At 39.4% G+C, this 13,128-nt stretch overlaps 1 protein-coding gene across 6 annotated transcripts in view; it reads right to left on the reverse strand.

Annotated features, from left to right (window-relative positions):
- ALMS1 (ALMS1 centrosome and basal body associated protein) overlaps nucleotides 1–13,128 on the reverse strand; it is a 228,863-nt gene that overhangs the window by 95,056 nt on the left and 120,679 nt on the right. The window lies entirely within an intron of this gene.

Here is a 13,128-nt window from a genome sequence, read left to right on the forward strand (position 1 = left end):
AATATCTAACCAATATTTGTCAAAACTGTCAAAATCATGAAAAAAAGGAAGGAATGAGGCACTGTCATTGAAAAGAGAAGACTAAAGAGACATGACAACTATCTAAAGGGAATTGTAAATACTGAACTGGGTCCTGGAACAAAAAAAAGGCCATCGATGGAAAAAATATGAAATATAAATAAAGTTGGGAGTGTAGTTAATGGTAATGTACAAATGTTGCCTTCTTAATTTTGACTAATGTTCACAACCGTAATGTAGAATGTTAATAGGAAAAGCTGGCAGATGGGTACAGGGAACTCTATTATGTCTGTCTTTTCTGTAGACCTAAAAGTACTCAAGGGGCACCTGGTGGCTCAGTCTATTACGCATCCAGCCCTTGATTTCAGCGCAGGCCGTGATGTCATAGTTCCTGAGATGTAGCCCTGCATGAGGCTTTGACTGATAGCACAGAGCCTGCTTGGGATTTTCTCTTCCTCTCCCTCTGCCCCTCCCCGACTCATGCTTTCTCTGTCTTTAAATAAACTTAAAAAAAAATAAACTTACTCAAAAATATTTTTTAAAAACAGAGTAATACTGTATTAATACTGTATTAGATACAGTAATAATGTGTTACAAAACAGAAGAACCCTTGAATTTCTACCCTCTGTCTACTATTCAATTGAATAGGAAAACTGAAGAGGAAAATTATGAGAAAAGAAAATAATAGGTCAATCTTCCTTATGAATATGCAAGCAAGAATACTAAGTAAAATATTAGAAAACCAAACGCTGTATGTATGTGAATTCATACCAAGATGGTTTACTCCAGGAATGTAAGGTGAGTTAACACTCAAAAATCAATCAATATGATTCACCACGTCAAAAAAATAGACAAAATGTTTATGACCACATAAATATAGCTAAATAAAGCATTTGATAAAGCTCAAGAATTATGTATGATAAAAACTCGTAGCAAAGGGAAATCACAAAAAACTTTAGAGCAACCATCCTATTCATACTGAAATATAGAAAATGCTCACTGTTAGATTAGGAACAAAATAAGGATGTCAATTCTCACCATTTCTGTTCAACTTTAGTAAAGGTCTTTAAATGGCATTAGCAGTAAGGAGAAAGAAGAAAGAAGAAATAATAATATATATTTTATATAATTAGGTACACAGAAAACCTAAAACAATCTAAACATAACTAATTAAAATATAAATTTTTAGAAAAGTTGCCAGATAGGAGATAGAAATTTTTAAAAATCCACTTTTGGTATCAGAAAAATTATAAAATCAAAGGCTAAAAAATATGCCATCTGTAATATGATCACAAATATCAAATACCTAATAGTATAATTAAAAATGTAAGAACTCTAAGTAGGAAGCTATTCATTAGAGAAATTAAAGGTAACCTAAATAGGACTTCCATTTCCAGGTAGAATACAGTACATAGCCACAGGCCATCATTCCTGTTACAACAAGGAAATAAAATTGAATAAATTATAAAAATCACAGGTAAAAGATATCAGAGAGCTATGGAAGCAATCAGGAAATAACATCATCTAATATGCTAGAGAAGGGATTTTGGAGACTATGGGCAGAGACTGAGTGTAGGCAGACATACTCCCCGTGGAAAGAGAAATCACCAAAGCTTTTGAGGAACTCATGGGCTACCATGGAGTGAAATCTAGCAAAAGGCCAAGCCAATTTCCCCCCAGGACATTTTCTTAGTATCAGGATGGTATGGGAGAATGTGAAATTGAGTCAGAGAAGCAGAGTGCATTCTGCTTCATAGTCAAGGCATTAATAACAAACCAAGTCCCATTAGACAGAGGGGCCTTTAACAAACATCAGGTCTCCTCCTCAAGACATTTGCCAAATTTTGAACCTGAATAAGGCAGGAAGCTAAATAACTACTGCCTGAGTGAGAGAACTTTCAAATCTGAGGACACATTCCAGACTCGAGAGAAAAAAACCAGAAGTGCCATTCCCAAGAAAGGGGCTGAGCCAAAAAAAGGAAAATCACTTCCAATGTTTGGGTTCTTATGAGACAAATTTCCATTAAGAAAGTGTAACTACAGAGGTGCCTGGGTGGCTCAGTCAGTTGGGCGTCCGACTTCGACTCAGGCCATGATCTCGCAGTTCACGAGTTCAAGCCCTCTGTCAGGCTGATAGCTGATGCTGATAGCTCAGAGCCTGGAGCCTGCTTCGAATTCTGTGTCTCCCTCTCTCTTTGCCCCTCCCCCCAGTCATGCTCTGTCTGTCTCTCTCTCAAAAATAAATAAACATTAAAAAAATATATGAAAAAGAAAGTGTAACTACAACATAGCTGGGCTGCCCTTACATTTGCCACATTCAAACCTGCAAGGGCTGAGAGTCTAAACAGAAGAACTCAAACATCTGAGACACTATCTCACTGTATTTACTTACTGCAGAATCAAAGATCTGTCAGGATTAAAGCAAAAATCCAGGAAGGCCACAAATCAGGAAAAATCAAAAGCATAATGAGTCAACTACAGCTTCATCCCACTGCTTACTCAGTAAAATACCTGACATGACTGAAGTGATCAGTCATTTTTTAGGATTTATTTTTTATTTTTCAATTTTTTTTAAATATGAAATTTATTCTCAAATTGGTTTCCATACAACACCCAGGGCTCAGCCCCAAAGGTGCCCTCCTTAATACCCATCACCCACCCTCTCCTCCCTCCCACCACCCATCAAACCCTCAGTTTGTTCTCAGTTTTTAACAGTCTCTTATGTTTTGGCTCCCTCCCTCCCTAACCTTTTTTTTTTTTCCTTCCCTTTCCCCATGGTCTTCTGTTAAGTTTCTCAGGATCCACATAAGAGTGAAAACATATGGTATCTGTCTTTCTCTGCATGACTTATTTCACATAGCATAACACTCTCCAGTTCCAACCACGTTGCTACAAAAGGCCATATTTCATTCTTTCTCATTGCCAAGTAGTATTCCATTATGTATATAAACTACAATTTCTTTATCCATTCATCAGTTGATGGACATTGAGGCTCTTTCCATAATTTGGCTATTGTTGAAACTGCTGCTATAAACATTGGGGTACAAGTGCCCCTATGCATCAGTACTCCTGTATCCCTTGGGTAAATTCCTAGCAGTGCTATTGCTGGGCCATAGGATAGATCTATTTTTAATTTTTTGAGGAACCTCCACACTGTTTTCCAGAGCGGCTGCACCACTTTGCATTCCCACCAACAGTGCAAGAGGGTTTCCATTTCTCCACATCTTCGCCAGCATCTATAGTCTCCTGATTTGTTCATTTTAGCCTCTCTGACTGGTGTGAGGTGGTATCTGAGTGTGGTTTTGATTTGTATTTCCCTGATGAGGAGCGACGTTGAGCATCTTTTCATGTGCCTGTTGGCCATCCGGATGTCTTCTTTACAGAAGTGTCTATTCATGTTTTCTGCCCATTTCCTCACTGGGTTATTTGTTTTTCGGGTGTGGAGTTTGGTGAGTTCTTTATAGATTTTGGATACTAGTCCTTTGTCCGATATGTCATTTACAAATATCTTTTCCCATTCCGTTGGTTGCCTTTTAGTTTTGTTGATTGTTTCCTTTGCAGTGCAGAAGCTTTTTATCTTCATGAGGTCCCAATAGTTCACTTTTGCTTTTAATTCCCTTGCCTTTGGGGATGTGTCAAGTAAGAAATTGCTGTGGCTGAGATCAGAGAGGTTTTCTCCTGCTTTCTCCTCTACGGTTTTGATGGTTTCCTGTCTCACATTCAGGTCCTTCATCCATTTTGAATTTATTTTTGTGTATGGTGTGAGAAAGTGGTCTAGTTTCATCCTTCTGCATGTTTCTGTCCAGTTCTCCCAGCACCATTTGTTAAAGAGACTGTCTTTTTTCCATTGGATATTCTTTCCTGCTTTGTCAAAGATTAGTTTGCCATACTTTTGTGGGTCTAGTTCTGGGGTTTCCATTCTATTCCATTGGTCTATGTGTCTGTGTTTGTGCCAATACCATGCTGTCTTGATGATTACAGCTTTGTAGGAGAGGCTAAAGTCAGGGATTGTGATGCATCCTGCTTTGGTCTTCTTCAAAATTACTTTGGCTATTCAGGGCCTTTTGTGGTTCCATATGAATTTTAGGATTGCTTGTTCTAGCTTCGAGAAGAATGCTGGTGCAATTTTGATTGGGATTGCATTGAGTGTAGATAGCTTTGGGTAGTATTGACATTTTAACAGTATTTATTCTTCCAATCTATGAGCACGGAATGTTTTTCCATTCCTTTGTATCTTCTTCAATTTCCCTCATAAGCTTTCTATAGTTTGCAGCATACAGATCTTTTACATCTTTGGTTAGGTTTATTCCTAGGTATTTTATGCTTCTTGGTGCAACTGTAAATATGATCAGTTTTTTTATTTGTCTTTCCACTGCTTCATTATTAGTGTATAAGAATGAACTGATTTCTGTACATTAATTTTGTATCCTGCGACTTTGCTAAATTCATGTATCAGTTCTAGCAGACTTCTGGTGGAGTCTATCAGGTTTTCCATGTAAAATATCATGTCATCTGCAAAAAGTGAAAGCTTAACTTCATCTTTGCCAATTTTGATGCCTTTGATTTCCTTTTGTTGTCTGGATTGCTGATGCTAGCACTTCCAACACTATGTTAAACAACAGTGGTGAGAGTGGACATCCCTGTCGTGTTCCTGATCTCAGGGGGAAAGCTCTCAGTTTTTCCCCATTGAGGATGATATTAGCTGTGGGCTTTTCATAAATGGCTTTTATGATATTTAATTATGTTCCTTCTATCCCGACTTTCTTCAGGGTTTTTATTAAGAAAGGATGCTGAATTTTGTCAAATGCTTTTTCTGCATCGATTGACAGGATCATATGGTTCTTATCTTTTCTTTTATTAATGTGATGTATCACATTGATTGATTTGTGAATGTTGAACTAGCCCTGCAGCCCAGGAATGAATCCCACTTGATCATGGTGAATAATTCTTTTAATATGCTGTTGAATTCGATTTGTTAGTATCTTGAGAATTTTTGCATTCATATCCATCGGGGATATTGGCCTGTAGTTCTCTTTTTTTGCTGGGTCTCTGTCTGGTTTAGGAATCAAAGTAAGGCTGGCTTCATAGAATGAGTCTGGAAGTTTTCCTTCCCTTTATTTTTTGGAACAGCTTGAGAAGGATAGGTATTATCTCTGCTTTAAACGTCTGGTAGAACTCCCCTGGGAAGCCGTCTGGTCCTGGACTCTTGTTTGTTGGGAGAGTTTTGATAACTGATTCAATTTCTTCGCTGGTTATGGGTCTGTTCAAGCTTTCTATTTCTTGCTGTTTGAGTTTTGGAAGTGTGTGGGTGCTTAGGAATTTCTCCATTTCTTCCAGGTTGTCCAGTTTGTTGGCATATAATTTTTCATAGTATTCCCTGATAATTGCTTGTATTTCTGAGGGACTGGTTGTAATAATTCCATTTTCATTCATGATTTTATCCATTTGGGTCATCTCCCTTTTCTTTTTGAGAAACCTGGCTAGAGGTTTATCAATTTTGTTTATTTTTTTCAAAAAACCAACTCTTGATTTCATTGATCTGCTCTACAGTTTTTTTAGATTCTATATTGTTTATTTCTGCTCTGATCTTTATTATTTCTCTTCTTCTTCTTCTGGGTTTAGGCTGTCTTTGCTGTTCTGCTTCTATTTCCTTTAGGTGTGCTGTTAGATTTTGTATTGGGGATTTTTCTTGTTTCTTGAGATAGGCCTGGATTACAATGTATTTTCCTCTCAGGACTGCCTTCTCTGCATCCCAAAGCCTTTGGATTGTTGTATTTTCACTTTCATTTGTTTCCATATATTTTTAAATTTCTTCTCTAACTGCCTGGTTGATCCATTCATTTTTTAGTAGGGTGTTCTTTAACCTCCATGCTTTTGGAGGTTTTCCAGACTTTTTCCTGTGGTTTGTTTCAAGCTTCATAGCATTGTGGTCTGAAAGTGTGCATGGTATGATCTCAATTCTTGTATACTTATGAAGGGCTGTTTTGTAACCCAGTATGTGATCTATCATGGAGAAGGTTCCATGTGCACTCCAGAAGAAACTATATTCTGTTGCTTTGGAATGCAGAGTTCTAAATATATCTGTCAAGTCCATCTGATCCATTTCACTCACAGAATCCCCCTTAGGATCTGGTTTAGTGGTGGTTTAGTGGTGATGAATTCCTTCAGTTTTTGTTTGTTTGGGAAGACCTTTATCTTCCCTTCTATTCTGAATGACAGACTTGCTGGATAAAGGACTCTTGGCTGCATGTTTTTTTCTGTTCATCACATTGAACATTCCCTGCCATTCCTTTCTGGCCTGCCAAGTTTCATTAGATAGGTCTGTCACTAGTCTTATCGGTCTCCTTTTATACGTTAGAGCATGTTTATCCCTAGCTGCTTTCAGAATTTTCTCTTTATCCTTGTATTTTGTCAATTTCACTATGATATGTCGTGCAGAAGATCGATTCAAGTTCCGTCTGAAGGGAGTGCTCTGTGCCTCATGGATTTCAATGCCTTTTTCCTTACCCAGATTAGGGAAGTTCTCAGCTATGATTTGTTCAAGTATACCTTCAGCCCCTTTCTCTCTCTCTTCCTCTTCTGAAATTCCTATTATACAGATATTGTTGGGTTTGATTGCATCACTTAGTTCTCTAATTCTCCCCTCATATTCCAGGAGTTTTTTTATCTCTCTTTTTCTCAGCTTCCTCTTTTTCCATAATTTTATCTTCTAATTCACCTATTCTCTCCTCTGCCTCTTCAATCCGAGCTGTGGTCACCTCCATTTTATTTTGCACCTCATTTATAGCATTTTTTAGCTATAGTCCCTTGATTTCTGTAGCAACAGATTCTCTGCTGTCCTCTATACTTTTTTCAAACCCAGCGATTAATTTTATGACTATTATTCTAAATTCATGTTCTGTTATATTGCTTAAATCATTTTTGATCAATTCGTTAGCTGTCTCTACTTTCTGAAGTTTCTTTTGAGGAGAATTCTTCTATTTCGTCATTTTGGATAGTCCCTGGGGTGGCCCAGAACTGCAGGGCACTTTCCCTGTGCTGTCTGGAGTAACTTGTGTTGGTGGGTGGGGCCACAGTCAGACTGGTGTGTACCCTTATCGTCCCCTCTCCCAGGGGCAGGACTCACTGTGCAGTGGTGTGGCCCCTGTCTGGGCTACTTGCACACTGCCAGGCTTGTGGTGCTGGTTTGATGGGATCTGGCATATTAGCCGGGGTGGATCTGCAAGGTGCACAGGGGTGGGAGGGGCAGGCTCTAGCTCACTTTGCAGTCGGCGGTCCCCTGCAGGAGGGGCCCTGCAGCACCGGGAGGGAGGCCGCCCCATCGGAGGGATGGATCCACAGAAGCACAGCGTTGGGTGTTTGCGTGGTGCCAGCAAGTTCAATGAACTGGTTCCCTTTGGGATTTCAGCTGGGAGATGGGAGAGGGACATGGCGCTGGCCAGAGCCTTTGTTCCCCACCGAGCTGAGCTCTGTCTTCCAGGGCTCAACAACTCTCCCTCCCGTTGTCCCTCACCCTTCCGCTCTCCGAGCAGAGCTGTTGACTTATAACGTTCCAGATGTTAAATCCCACTGGCTGTCAGAACTCATGCAGTCTGCCCCCCCCACCCCCCTGCTTTTGCAAGCCAGACTCAGGGATTTCGCCTTGCCAGGCCAGCTGCCCCTCCACTGCCCCGGCTCCCTCCCACCAGTCTGTGTAGCGCACCGCCTCTCTGCCCTTCCTACCCTCTTCCGTGGGCCTCTTGTCTACACTTGGCTCCGGAAAGTCCATACTGCTAATCTTCTGATGGTTTTCTGGGTTATTGAGGCAGGTGTGGGTGGAATCTAAGTGATCAGCAGGACGAGGTGAGCCCAGCGTCCTCCTACGCTGCCATCTTCTCTGGCAATTTCTCTCTTTCTTCTCATTTTGTATGATTAACAGAGGAAAGGGCAAATCCTTTTGGTGGAAAGTAATACCACCTTCAGTCTTTATGTTTTAATTCACAACATCCAGTACATAATAAAAAGTTACAGAATCTGCCAAGAAGGAAAAAGTGACTAAAAATTGAGAGAAAAAACAAGAAAAGCTGATTTACAAAGGATTCAGATACTGGAATTAGTGCAGAAAGGACTTTAAAATGACTGTGAGTACATTAAGAGATCAAAGTATGGAAGATTAAATAGATAAAAATATAGGGAATCTTAACAGAAAATTAGAATCTAATTTTCAGAATCAAATGTAGACAAAAACAAAACAAAACAAAAACACCCAGAACAGATTCCCAGCAGACCTCAGGAAATACTAAAATAATTTTTTTTACGCTCAAATAAAACCCAACATAGTACAGACGTACAGGAAAGAAGGAAGGCACTTAAAGTCTCTGTGTGTGTCTGTGTATAATTTATACAAGTACATACACACACACACATATGCAGCTTTTCACATATACCTCTATGTTCTATATTTCATATGCATGAAATGTAATAAGCAAGCAACAAAAATGTCCTGTGGTAATTTTAAAAAATGTAGAAAAGAAATGTAAGCTAGAACGAATACATGAATTCAGCAAAGCTATAAAATCAACATACAGAAATTGGTTGCATTTCTCTACAACAATAATAAAGCAGCAGGAAAGGAAATCAAGGAATCGATCCCATTTATAATTATACTAAAAACTGTAGGATACCTATGAATAAACCAAAGAGGTAAAAGATCTGTATTCTGAAAACTACTTACTTAAGAAAGAAATTCAAGAGGACACAAAAATGGAAAAACATTTCATGCTCATAGACTGGAAGAACAGATATTTTTAAAGTCTATACTACCCAAAACAATCTACACATTTAATGCACTCCCTATCAAAATACCGACAGTATTTTTCACAGAGCTAGAACAAACAATCCTAAAATTTATATGGAACCAGAAAAGACCTCAAATAGCTAAAACAATCCTGAAAAAGCAAAGCAAAGCTGGAGACATCATATTTCCAGACTTCAAGCTGATTACCAAGCTGTAGTCATTAAGACAGGAGGATGCACAAAACGAGACACAGATCAAGGGAATAGAACAGAAAACCGAGAAATGCTTCCTGCACGGAAGCAGGAAAGAATATCCAAGGGGAAAAAAAGACAAGTCTCTTCAACAAATGGTTGGGGAAAGTGGATAGCAACATGCAGAAGAATGAAACTGGACCACTTTCTTACACCATACACAAAAATAAATTCAAAATGGATGAAAGACCTAAACGTGAGCCAGGAAACCATCAAAATCCTAGAGGATAACACAGGAAGCAACTTCTGATCTTGGCCATAGCAACTTATTACTAGACAAGTCACCAAAGGCAAGACAAACAAAAGCAAACATGAACTACTGGGACTTCATCAAGATTAAAAAGCTTCTGCACAGCAAAGGAAATAATCAACAAAACTAAAAGGTAACTGATACAATGGCAGAAGATATTTGCAAATGACCTATCTGATAAAGGGTTGGTATCCAAAATCTATAAAGAACAAATAATCCAGTGAAGAAATGGGCAGGAGACATGAATAGACACTTTTTCAAAGAAGACATCCAGATGGCTAACAGACACATAAGATGCTCAACATCACTCATCATAAGGGAAATACAAATCAAAACCATGGAGATACTACCTCACACCTGTCAGAATGGCTAAAATTAAAAACACAAGAAACAACAGGTGTTGGCAAGGATGCAGAGAAAGGGGAACCCTCTTGGACTGCTGGTGGGAATGCAAACTGATGCAGCCACTCTGGACAACAGTATGGAGGTGCCTTAAAAAGTTAAAAGTAGACCTACCCTCCAATCTTGTAAGCACTACTAGGTATTTGCCCACAGGACACAAAGATACAGATTCAGATTCAAAGGGGTACATGTACCTCAATGTTCACAGCAGCATTATCAACAATAGTCAAACAATGGAAAAAGCCCCATTGTCCATTGAATGATGATGGATAAAGAAGATGTGGTGTATATATATATATACAATGGAATACTACTCAGCCATCAAAAAGAATGAAATCTTGCCATACGCAACATTGTGGATGGAGCTAGAGTTTATTATGCTAAGTGAATTAAGTCAGGCAAAGAAAGGCAACTACCAATATAATTTCACTCATATGTGGAATTTAAGAAGATAAAACAGATGACTATATAAGAAGAGGGGGAAAAAAGAGACCAGGGGGAACAAACAAACAAAAGAGACCAGGGGGAACAAAAAGAGACTCTTAATGAACGAGAACTGAGGGTTGATGGAGGGAGGTGTGTGGGGGATGGGAGGGATGGGTGATGTGCACTAAGGAGGGTACTTGCTGTGATGAGCACTGGGTATTATAAGTAAGTGATAAATCACTAAAACCAATACTGCACTGTATGCTAACTAACTAGAATTTAAACATCATTTTTTTAATTCTCCCCTTCCTTTTATCTTTTCCTTCCTGAACAATTACACTTTCCAGAACAATTACATTTTAAAGCTATTAGATGAACAAAATAAGGTAGGCACCTACATAGGGTAAGGCAACAGTACCCCAGAGTAAGGTATCAGAACATTATTAGTTCTGAGGAGAGTGCCCGGATTAAAGAGTAGTGTAACACAGGGTATCGTAAGCCAATCAGGGCAAGAAGAGAATCTCTGTGCAGGTGTGGCCTGATATACAGTATCAGAGCCTGATCAGGATGAGGACAGTTTCCATGGAGACACAGATCCAGCTTGGCATGTGGGATGATCCCAAGCAGAATGCGGAAGGTGTCTCTAGGGTAGGGCAGCCTGACATAGAGTGGAAGATGTGGAGCAGAGTATAGAAGATATCTTCATGGAGAGGCAGTCTGGATTGGGCAATCGGATCCCCTACAGAAGAAGGGTGTCATCCAGGGATGGAAGGTGGCCCAGTTTGGTAGTCAGAGATCAAGCAGAGTAAGGAAAGGTAGTCTGGCCTGGGTTATTAGAGCCAGGGTAAGGAGGGTGTCTACATCTTGAGCCAGATCCTGAACAGAATAAAACACCCAAGCAGAGAGGCCCACGGTGAGAAATTAAAAGCCCAAGTAGGATAAGGATGACACCCATGTGAAGAGGTAGTCCAGCATGGGGAGTCAGAGGCTAAAGCGGGTGAGAAAGGTTATCTATATGAATGGGGTGAGCATTGTGATGGGGGTGGGGGGGTGGGGAGAGAGTCAGAGACCAAATTGTGGGGAGGTTATCCATGTTGAGGGGTAGTCTAGCATGGAGTGTCAAAGCCCAAGCAGGGGGAGAAGCACAACCACACAAAAAGGTAGCCTGAATGGAGGGTCAGAATCCAAGTAGTGAGTCAGAATCCTGGTTGGGAAGAGGACGGCAGAAGAGATGGGACATTAATTATAGAATGGGAGACTGACCAAATAAAGACATAAAACACATAGGAAGTGAGGTTTCTCACTATTGGATAAGGGAGTTACCAATACAGAAAGAGAAAAAAAGTAAAATGAAATTCATTTAGAACTCCATATACTGGTGTGAGCTTATGGTTTTTAATAGATAAAGAAAAAATAAATGCAAATGAGTGTGTGTGTGTGTGTGTGTGTGTGTGCATGCACATATCCACTGCGAGGGCTGGGAGCAGTCCAATAGCCATATGTACACCTAGTGCTCAAATCTTGGCTTCTAAATGTCACCTTCCACTAGAAGAAACCAGGATCCTTGGAGAAATGGCCAATTCCAGAGGATGGCAAAGTACAAGATGAGCCTGAAATATCTTCTCGTGCCAGAAACAAAGATATGTCCAAAAGATAACAGAGACATGTAAAATGCATACAGAAGCCTGCCTGAAGGGGCTGCCACAGGCCATCAGATCAGTGACATTTTCAGAATGAAAACAAATTACAATAGTAACGTTGAACGTAATAAGAAAATATGATTTTTTACCATGCAAAATATTTGCAAATCTCATATCCAACAAAAAACATGTATCCAGAACAGATATAAAATCTAAATTAATCAGTTAAAAAACACAACAGTGCAATTAGAAACTGGCAAAACAACTTGAACACACTTCATCAAAGAAAATATACAGATGGAAAACAAGCACATGAAAAAATGTTCATCATCATTATTAGCCTTTTAGGGACATGCAAATCAGAATAACAGGGAATACCCCTATATACTTATTAGGATGGCTAAAATAAAAAATATTGGGAGTACCAAAAGCTGATAAGGATACAGAGAAACTGGATCCCTCATACTTTGCTAGTAGAAATGTAAAATGGTACAACCACTTTGTTTGTTTTTTTTTTTTTTTTAAATTTTTTTTTCAATGTTTTTTATTTATTTTTTGGGACAGAGAGAGACAGAGCATGAATGGGGGAGGGTCAGAGAGAGAGGGAGACACAGAATCGGAAACAGGCTCCAGGCTCCGAGCCATCAGCCCAGAGCCTGACGCGGGGCTCGAACTCATGGACCGCGAGATCGTGACCTGGCTGAAGTCGGACGCTTAACCAACTGCGCCACCCAGGCGCCCCGGTACAACCACTTTGAAAAATAATTAGGTTGTTTCTTACAAAATATACATATACTCATTATACAACCCAACAATCACACTCCTGGGCATTTATCCTACAGCAGAGATTCTCAACCTTGGAGCTAACAGACATTTTGAACCAAGTAATTCCTTGTGGGGACTGTCCTGTGTATTCTAGGATCTTATCATCAGCAGTCCTGATGCCAATAGAAAATTCTTTCCTAGTTGTGACAATCAAAAATGTCTTCAGATATTGCCAAATGTCTCCGTGGGACAAAATCACCCCTGGTTGACAGTCACTGTCCTAGAGAAATAAAACTTACGTTCATGTAAAAATAAGTACATGGATTTTCACAGCAGCTATATCAGCAGTAGTAAAAACCTAGCAACAATCAAATGTCCTTCTACAGAATAAGCTGTGATATATTCATACATGTGAATACTACTTAGCAATAAAAAGAAATATTGATACATACAATAACCCAGATGGATCTCTAGGTCAGTGGGCTGAGTAAAGAGAGCTAATCTCAAAAGGTTATATGCTATATGACTCCATTTATAGAACCTTCTCCAAATGACAAAAGCATACAGTAGAAAAACAGATCACTGGTTTGCAGGGGTTAA

This window comes from Neofelis nebulosa, chromosome 9 (genome assembly GCF_028018385.1).
Source record: "Neofelis nebulosa isolate mNeoNeb1 chromosome 9, mNeoNeb1.pri, whole genome shotgun sequence".
NCBI classification, from domain to species: Eukaryota; Metazoa; Chordata; class Mammalia; order Carnivora; family Felidae; genus Neofelis; species Neofelis nebulosa.